General features: G+C 32.8%; 1 long non-coding RNA gene across 3 annotated transcripts in view; it reads right to left on the reverse strand.

The window, feature by feature from the left end:
* The window catches only part of LOC138336853 (uncharacterized), an 81372-nt gene that overhangs the window by 49809 nt on the left and 20864 nt on the right, over positions 1 to 10699 (reverse strand). The window lies entirely within an intron of this gene.

Here is a 10699-nt window from a genome sequence, read left to right on the forward strand (position 1 = left end):
TATCTGTATACAAAACCAACAACATATTTTATCTGTATACAAAACCAACAACATATTTTATCTGTATACAAAACCAACAATATATTTTATCTGTATACAAAACCAACAATATATTTTATCTGTATACAAAACCAACAACATATTTTATCTGGATACAAAACCAACAATATATTTATCTGTATACAAAACCAACAACATATATTTATCTGTATACAAAACCAACAACATATTTTATCTGTATACAAAACCAACAACATATTTTATCTGTATACAAAACCAACAACATATATTTATCTGTATACAAAACCAACAAATATTTATCTGTATACAAAACCAACAAATATTTATCTTACAAAACCAACAACATATTTTATCTGTATACAAAACCAACAATATATTTTATCTGTATACAAAACCAACAATATATTTTATCTGTATACAAAACCAACAAATATTTTATCTGTATACAAAAACAACACCATATTTTATCTGTATACAAAACCAACAACATATTTTATCTGTATACAAAACCAACAACATATTTTATCTGTATACAAAACCAACAACATATTTTATCTGTATACAAAACCAACAACATATTTTATCTGTATACAAAACCAACAACATATTTATCTGTATACAAAACCAACAATATATTTTATCTGTATACAAAACCAACAACATATTTTATCTGTATACAAAACCAACAACATATTTTATCTGTATACAAAACCAACAACATATTTTATCTGTATACAAAACCAACAATATATTTTATCTGTATACAAAACCAACAACATATTTTATCTGTATACAAAACCAACAAATATATTTTTTATCTGTATACAAAACCAACAAATATTTATCAATATTTATCTGTATACAAAACAACACATATTTATCTGTATACAAAACCAACAACATATTTTATCTGTATACAAAACCAACAACATATTTTATCTGTATACAAACCAACAAATATTTTATCTGTATACAAAACCAACAACATATTTTATCTGTATACAAAACCAACAACATATTTTATCTGTATACAAAACCAACAATATATTTTATCTGTATACAAAACCAACAACATATTTTATCTGTATACAAAACCAACAACATATTTTATCTGTATACAAAACCAACAACATATTTTATCTGTATACAAAACCAACAAATATTTTATCTGTATACAAAACAACATATATTTTATCTGTATACAAAACCAACAATATATTTTATCTGGATACAAAACCAACAACATATTTTATCTGTATACAAAACCAACAATATATCTTATCTGTATACAAAACCAACAATATATTTTATCTGGATACAAAACCAACAACATATTTTATCTGTATACAAAACCAACAATATATTTTATCTGTATACAAAACCAACAATATATTTTATCTGTATACAAAACCAACAACATATTTTATCTGTATACAAAACCAACAATATATTTTATCTGTATACAAAACCAACAACATATTTTATCTGGATACAAAACCAACAACATATTTTATCTGGATACAAAACAACAACATATTTTATCTGGATACAAAACCAACAACATAATTTATATGGATACAAAACAACAACATATTTTATCTGGAAACAAAACAACAACATATTTTATCTGGATACAAAACCAACAACATAATTTATATGGATACAAAACAACAACATATTTTATCTGGATACAAAACCAACAACATATCTTATCTGGATACAAAACCAACAACATATTTTATCTGGATACAAAACAACAACATATTTTATCTGGATACAAAACAACAACATATTTTATCTGGATACAAAATAACAATATATTTTATCTGGATACAAAACCAACGATATATTTTATCTGGATATAAAACCAACAATATATTTTTTCATCTGTATACAAATCCAACAATATATTTTATCTATATACAAAAACAACAATATATTTTGTCTGTATACAAAACCAACAATATATTTCATCTATATACAAAATCAACAATATATTTTTATTTCATCTATATACAAACACAAACAATATATTTTATCTGTATACAAAGCCAACAATATGTTTTATCTATATACTTTTTTTCTGTAAAATATCAACCGATTTCATGTACGTATACTAATCAACACCAGACTCTATGCAAGACATTCTACTGATCAGACTGGAAAACAAAGGACATAGGGTGATTCATCGTGTATCTAAGGTGTACAAACTGAATGTTCTCAATTCTTTTTTTCTTTTTTTCAAGTGTTTGGGTTTTTAATGAGTATTGCGCAATTATAATTATAATACAGATAATGGATTCCGGGATCAAGAAGCATATTGCTTATTAAAGCTTATTAAGAATCCATTTAAATAAACAACAAGTGTTATCCTTAAACATTGGCACCATATTTCATCTGAAATCATCAACAAGATACTCTTCATGTAAAAACAACTGATGTTAACAAATCAACTGTTGTTACTAATATGAATCGACAGCAATAACTTTTGATCATCTCAATCTATAATCAGAACTTACAGCCAACAACATATTTTTCCAACAAATCTATTCCGGAATTTATTGGTAGAAGTGAGGTCTTATTTCCACAAATCGCTAACAGATTGTCTGTACATAACATCATTACATCAATATGTATTTTCAAAATAAACAGCAAAATAAGTAACACATTATATTAATTAGAAACAGTGTTTTAACTCTTACATTTGATAAGGAAAATGAAAACAAATGTGATACACTCGAATTGTTCAATCTTTATACCATAATACAATCGCAATCGAGATATATATATGTAATATCTGTATTTGTGTAATACCTTAGGAATTGTTATATCCACAAATAAAAGTGTCCACTAGAATAAGAATGGTGGATTGTTTTAAACATTCTATCTTTCCGTCAAAGTAGCTTTATAAAAGGGGAATTAAGAATAACAAGTAAATGATCACACAGGTCTAGCTGTATACAATAACTATATACTGTATACCATAACTATATACTGTATACCATAACTATATACTGTATACCATAACTATATACTGTATACCATAACTATATACTGTATACCATAACTATATACTGTATACCATAACTATATACTGTATTAAAGCCAAATATTTAAAAAAAAATGAAACAACCAATAATAAAGCACAGAGAAATTGAATTAGCAGGCCAGCGTGGTATATTGACAACAGTAGGCCAACACATGTAACGTTTAACTGTGAAAACTGCGGCGTTACTTGCTGTCGTTGTATCAGTCACCGTTTGTTTATTCGGTGTAAATTTAGTTTACGTATCCTGAATAGAGCATTCATTGAACATAATTAAAAGTAGAATTTCGATTTCCAAACAAAACTAACGCTCAGAAAAATACCTCGAAACATTTGAAAGCCTCACACTCACAGCATTGTACACGGTCACCCAGCCGTGTAAGTGAATTTGGCGTTAAATTAATTTCGGACGTCGATGACCATTCCTGTATGACAAGGTCAAGGTAAATGACCACCGCACCTGTATCACACCTGTGCGCGAGTTACTGCCAAGGGCCATAACTCGTGGACACAGTCTCTCTTCATTGTTAATTCCATAAAGAATGATTATCACCACATCAGAAGCAAACAAACAATTAGGTTAGTGATCATACTGGAGGTGAGCTTATAAATGGGACATCTAACTTACATTTCATTCAAGTAAATGTTTTAGTGAGCTTTTAAATGGGACATCTCACTGACATTTCATTAAAGTAAATGTTTTAGTGAGCTTTTAAATGGGACATCTCACTGACATTTCATCTAAGTAAATGTTTTAGTGAGCTTTTAAATGGGACATCTCAATGACATTTCATTCAAGTAAATGTTTTAGTGAGCTTTTAAATGGGACATCTCAATGACATTTCATTCAAGTAAATGTTTTAGTGAGCTTTTAAATGGGACATCTCACTGACATTTCATTCAAGTAATTTTTTAAGTAACAAAGATTATGCGCGTGTCGTCAATATCATCTTAAAATTGTTATCCATGGGCACGACCTTTACAAATTTAGATCTAGACCTGCTTATTTTTCTCCTTACCTAGAAATAGTAGATGGGTATTCATATCTAATGTGATTTTGAACCACTAGTCACTAAATTGCATTAATTGTAATTTACCTGTATTATATGAATTTATCTGCATTTCCCCTGAAATTCTGATTACCCCACAAGTCTCTCATAGTCTGGTGACAATACGGACCTGATCATTTAAGATTCCGTGTTAGCTTGTCCTACATCTGACCCAAGGTTTTAGTATGGAATATTTAACTACACTAATAGTGGCGATAATAATTCGCGATAACTAACAATTAAAGATAGCATTACGTGGACCACACGCAAATACGTCCAGGAACTATTCTTTTCATAAAGGTCTCTTAAGAGGCAATATATGACTACAACTCGAGCAGAAGGGTTTAGTGTTTTGCAACAGCTGTTTAAAAACATAAAACGGCAAAGAAGTCCGTGGATTATTGATATAAGATTGAAAAATATTTGGAAACTAAAATCAGATAAGTGGGCATCCCGTGTTTCTTCGATGCCAAGTTATGACTTCTCTCCAGATTAATTTACAAGTGTTAGGTCGCTTGATTGTGAAAGTAAAACCAAAGTCAGAGAAAACAACGAAGGGATGTCCTACACTGTCTTTGAGTTTTGTCACACTGTGACGTTATTATCTGATTCCGAAAACAGGACATGCCCTGACGGGTGAATATGAGACATTGAAGGATTTTACGGTGTAAGGAACATTTAATGTATGAACATCTACGGACTAAGCTGATATCATTGCCAGTGATGTTTTCGTAAATTAAGTTCTATAGGAATGAACTCTTAAACTTAGCAATGATTCCCCTTTGGAACCAAAACAATTTTTTATTTTCACAAGGAAGTAAGGTGGAATTCCATTTACTAGAAAACGCCATTAGATTAGAAAATGTCTCTGTAAAAAGCAATACCAAGGAGCCAAGTGTCTATATCGAATTGATTTGGTTCGTAGGTGTACCGCGGAAGGAAAATGAAAGCATGTACAAGGGAGACTTATTCCAAAAGCAAATATGATTAAATCCAAAATGATTTTCAATTGTGTTTCTTGCAGAACATCAACCGTCTTAGCACTTGTCTTGAACAAACCAGACCCCGGGGAAATTGCACTGAGCTCCAACACCCTCTCTATATACGTACCACTGTTACAATCGGACGTGTGGAGTTGATAGTAAAACCGATTAACTGTACTTTTAATAATTGCCATTTTGTATAAGACGAAGAAACCATCCAATCTTTACCACACTTGAAATGCCGTGGAATGGGAATACTATAGAGTGCCCTTAGCGACAAGTGCCTCTCAGTGACGGATCGGGACTGATTATTAACAGATGAAAGAGCTCAGATGGGACCCTGTCGAGGGTCCTTTACCAGGGGCAGATAACTCTATACTGGTCACCACGCCTTTCCATCGTTACAGGCGCCTCAGGTCTAGCCAATAAAACAGTAATGTTTATGTGTAATAACAGATAGCCTTTTTCGATTCCAGATTTAATTTTAGGTTATTTGACGCAATTTTAACCAAGCCCGTAGATTAGTTAAGTTGATACGGCCAGATAGCTGAGAATTCCAGCCCAGTATGTGCTCGGCCTAATGGCCAAGCGAGATTGATTTTCGAGAAGCAGAGAGTATTAACTTTGTCGGCTATCGGGTTTTTGCCGATTTAGCATTTCTGTTTGTAGAAGAGCATGAAGATTACACTTATACCTATGTGTATGTATTTCTGGGTATATATATCTTAAGATGATTGTCTAACAATATCATGCTGAGCAGCTCTTCCTTTGCTCGATAGAGTGAGCCATAGCGAAATCGAAAAGGATCTCCTATTCCATGTCTATATCAAATAACGAAAATAACCTAGAACGTCTTTTCCAAAAGCCACCATTGACAACGAAGCCAGCTTTCAATAATATTGTTCCTTATCGACATTGGGTAGAAAAACAGTCTCAATGTTGATACATCTATTTGTTGTTGTTTTTTTTTTTAGATAAAAATAAAATGATAATACCTAATGCATTACATACAATTCAAGGTTCTAGAATGTTGGCTTGAAAAGAAACTATTTTGCGATCTGAAAACAAAACTTGAGTGTCACGAAAGAGAGTCAAGTCGTTTGATATAATATTTAGAATGAAAGCAGAACCTTCGCTTTTATTGCAGTAATTGATGTTCACGTAGATAGGAGTGAATATGCAATGTTGTTCTATACACTTGGCTTGTATACCATAAAACAACCACAACTTAAGTAAAATCTAAAACCTGTGATTTTGATATTTTAGTGTTCAAAAACGTCATAATCTCTTCCCATTTCATTTAACTTTACATTATTCGGAATGCATTATGCACACAAAATGGAAGTAATCAAGCATTAACTTTATAACTTACAAATAAAATGGAGTCATTCAGAGAAAGAGATTATTCAAAACGTTAAGCAACCGTTTTGGAAAATATTTTAAGGTAAGCTAAATATTCAAGTAAATGAATTGAAGTATCCTCCTCGACCTAGATAAAGGATAGAGTGTAAAAATAAGTATTTAAATTTTCTGTTTGCTGAGTGACAATAACTTATTCCTTTGCGCACAAACACGTTTTATACAGTGAAATATTATCTCATCCAATAGTATAGCATGGACTACTGATGAAAAATGATAACTACATGTATTTTCTATTTCAAATAGGCTAAGGTCAGTTTTATTTTCGATGTTCTCTGGGACTTTCAGTGGTGGCATGAAATTGAAGAGATACAAAAACAGTCAAATACAAAAGATTCTAAGATATGCCGTCCAGGATAACCTCAAATGTTGGGGACCTGAGACGCTGAAACTATCAGGAACTTGGTTGTAACAGGGTAACAACTTACATATCAAGAGATAAGTCCAATAGGAAGGTGACAACAAATATCATGGACGTTTAAGTTAGTCGGCTGCGTAACGGGACTTATTATAGTAGCGTGCCCCAACTATATCGTATGGCTAGATAAAGGAAACTCGATCAACATTGATATTGTTGTTAGGGATACATTAATAAAAACGATATGTCTATGTAGTAATCAAGTTTTAATAAAGCAAGCAAGAAAATAAAACAGAAAATAAGCAGTATCATTATATAGATTAAATCCTAACGATACACAACGGTATACCTAACGACTTGCCTTAGTGTTGTGAGTTAAGTCAGTCGTGGGTTACAATGGCAAACACGTGTTACAAGATGTAAAAGGTGTATTATCTTTTTATTTTATGACAGAAAATCATGCGTTTTAAGATACCATCTGGAATTGCATAATGTATCTGATAGGTATCGCTGTCCTACCATACTGGGTTTCATTAAAACGTTTGTAGCCGACTTGAATGGTTACAGGTGTCTCATTGACGTAGAAGAAGAAATGGGACATTAGATATGTAATCAGAACGTCATATCAAACTTGTCTATTCCAGCTTTAAATACTTCCTTTATTGAAGACGACCGTGCATTTGGAATTTCCCACATTTCGCTGTCATATCTGCATGCATGCTTACTTATTTAACATTTCTATTATTTTTTAGCAATTACGGTAAAAATAAAGTGCGACATGTGCTTCTCCCCCAGACAACTGTAGCTCAGACGAATATTTCACAGAAATACCACGAGAAAAATGTAAAAACATACTGATGTAGACAGAGAAACAATCTCAAGTTACACATATGAAAAATGAAAATGAATACATTCCTTTGCCGAAAATATTATCAAGAGAAAATATATGTTATCAGTGGTTTCGTTGACATCTTATCGTTAATTGTTATATTTTTGCTATTGCGACCTGTAAATATACAGCGGCTACCGCCAATAAAACAAAGATTCCTTGTTTACGATACACCTGGTTTTTTTAATCTATACTAAGCTTTTTTCGTTTTTATTTTACTGATGATCAGAGTGTATTACTGTGCTTCTTCGTCACCCCTGTGAAGTATCTAGACCCTTCACTAGGATTAAGATTTGGGTGCTTAAGATTTAGCGTGAAGTGATGTGTAATCCGGAAAGATTCGATAAAAACCAAACTTGAGATAATCTTATCTCTCCTTGTTTTCCTTTACCCCTGTATGGATGTCCTTTTGCCTCTTTCACAGGACACAGTCACCTTCTTCAGGGAGTTCGTCCAGTACATCTGAACACATCCGTGTACTCAGTCACAGAACAACCAGTACAAAGTTTAAACAATTATATTTATTTCTTTGCAGTAAAAGAAAAAAACTGCATTTCTCTACAGGTTTTCTTGTGAATTTATTGTCATTTAATGCGGGACTGCTATTCCCGACATCCGGTGGTATGGGAAAGCTCTCCCGAGTTCTGGATATAAACTCCCCTATTTGTTTATCTATCAAATGTCATGTAGAAGTCGTTTTCTCTTCACCTAAAACACGACTTACACCAATTTTCATCTTAATTTACACAGAGAACATTTATTTCCTTGTTTTGTCAATCTTCTATCCGGTGTAAATGTCAATCTCGTGTAGATTGTACTCGGCACAAGAACTGCAATAAATGTCGTAAGCAATATGCGAACACTGTTCGTCGTTAAAGAAACCGAACCTGACTGGGGTTTACAATGGGGGATGCTGTAGGGCGGGTAATAGGACAGTTTTACTGCAGCACGTGGCGTGTCTCTCAGATAAATGCACGTGAATGAGTGGGGAGTCTTGAACACAAACACCAGAGCCAAGCCAGCACAGGCTTTATTCATCATCATATTGTGTCGATAAAATAAAACCGGAACATTCTTTAGAGGGCTGGTATGTATTGGGTCAAAAGGGAAAGTAATTTGCCATAACCAATTCCGGGTAATGTAGTTGCCGACTCAACATTGGATATAGTGCCTGGCGTATATTCCGAATAGCAATGACCCTGGTATGATTGGAATAACACTCAGTATATTTAGGAGTAGTATACCACACGGAAGGGCTGAACACTCAGGATGCATTGTAAACATCACACAACAGAAACCACTTATCATATCTTCATGAATACCTTACATTTCGATGATTATCTAGAAACGAAAAAAATGAGAAAAAAAATTGTTTAAAAATAGTCAAATGATAATTTGAAATAATTTGTTTCGTGCTAAATCAGTTTTGTGTCAATCTTAACAGTATTTATATGTTGTTTGGCATAATACCACTCCTACCTAACGTCAGATGCTATAACGAATTTGGACGACGAAAAGCAAATATCAATGCTTGTGAAAATGATAGCATATTGCTAAAATTGCTATAAAAGTGCTATCACGCTGAAGCTGTGTATAACAAAATCAATAAGAACGAACTTCTGGTTACATTATATTGGTATCTGGTAAGCTTTAAAAATGTCCAGGCATGATCTAGTGACAAGAAACATGGACTAGAAGAAATGTATTTTTAACGTCTAATTGGTGCACTAGTAACCGATAATATCACCAGGAATTGTAATCCAAAACCTCATGGTAGAAGAAGAAAATTGTACTTATTAAAGTTTCATTTAGAATTAGCTATTCGTCAATGATAAACTCAAGATTTTTTTATGTTGACTCTGTGATTTGACATTGTTTGTATTCTTATCTTTCAGTAGTGGCCTTTTTATAACCTAAAATAAATATCAACAACAATCACTGACGTCATTTCAGGCCAGCCTCTCGATGGACCGATACGTTATCAGCCACTGTGTGTCCCCAATCTGTGGACACTGACATAGATAGTCGATATAGATTGGTGAGGGAGTAAATACACTTCCCTATCCACTAGCGACGGCAGGTGATGTCATTATATGTGTCTATCCAGCTATTGTGATAAGCGATAACAGTCTGATTGTTTAAAATCATCTGTCTCTGTCAATATAGCCTGGTTCAAATTATGGATCATCTTATCTGTTTACAAACAAAATATCCTGATAGAAGAACTAGTGCGACTGTGTGACAATTTGTAATCAACATCTCGTTATAACCGTGCATACTGAGGAATTAGATCACATGGACACCCAACACACGAGCAAATGTACTCAGGATTTAGTAAGGACACGAGTACTTAGATCTGCGGGTATCGAATGTTTCCAATAATGGTAGCAGATAAGAAATATAATAATCCTAACAACACTTCCAGAAATCAGTTTTGTTAAAAATAGCAACCTAAATATGTACACATGAAAAGTGTAAAAAGATATGTGTAAATATTCATGAAACTTTCGCAATATATGCCAATTGAGATAGACCGTTTGTAACTCAATGTGCAGCCTCATCTCCACTTTATCACAATGTTTGCTGATCACAAGGACTCATCTGTATAGCTACCACATTACTGGAAGTACAGCCATATTGATAAATTGGGTACACAATTGTTTTCTCATAAAGCTCCCATCGGCTGATATTTTGTCCCATAAAATGCAGGGTCATTAATTTCAGTTTGTTTGCATTTGATGTAAACGTAAAATATTGCATGCATACATATTGGCCGACATTTACTGCACCAATAAAACTTGCGCAGAAACAGTATTTAACATATGGAAATAGAAAGTAGATGGCTGACAGCTTTACGCATGGTCCAGGTTATCTTAATACGCCTGTAATACTGTAAATAATCTTCTACCTCGATTAATCAATCAGAAATACCAT

The sequence above is a fragment of the Argopecten irradians genome, chromosome 1, assembly GCF_041381155.1.
Source record: "Argopecten irradians isolate NY chromosome 1, Ai_NY, whole genome shotgun sequence".
NCBI classification, from domain to species: domain Eukaryota; kingdom Metazoa; phylum Mollusca; class Bivalvia; order Pectinida; family Pectinidae; genus Argopecten; species Argopecten irradians.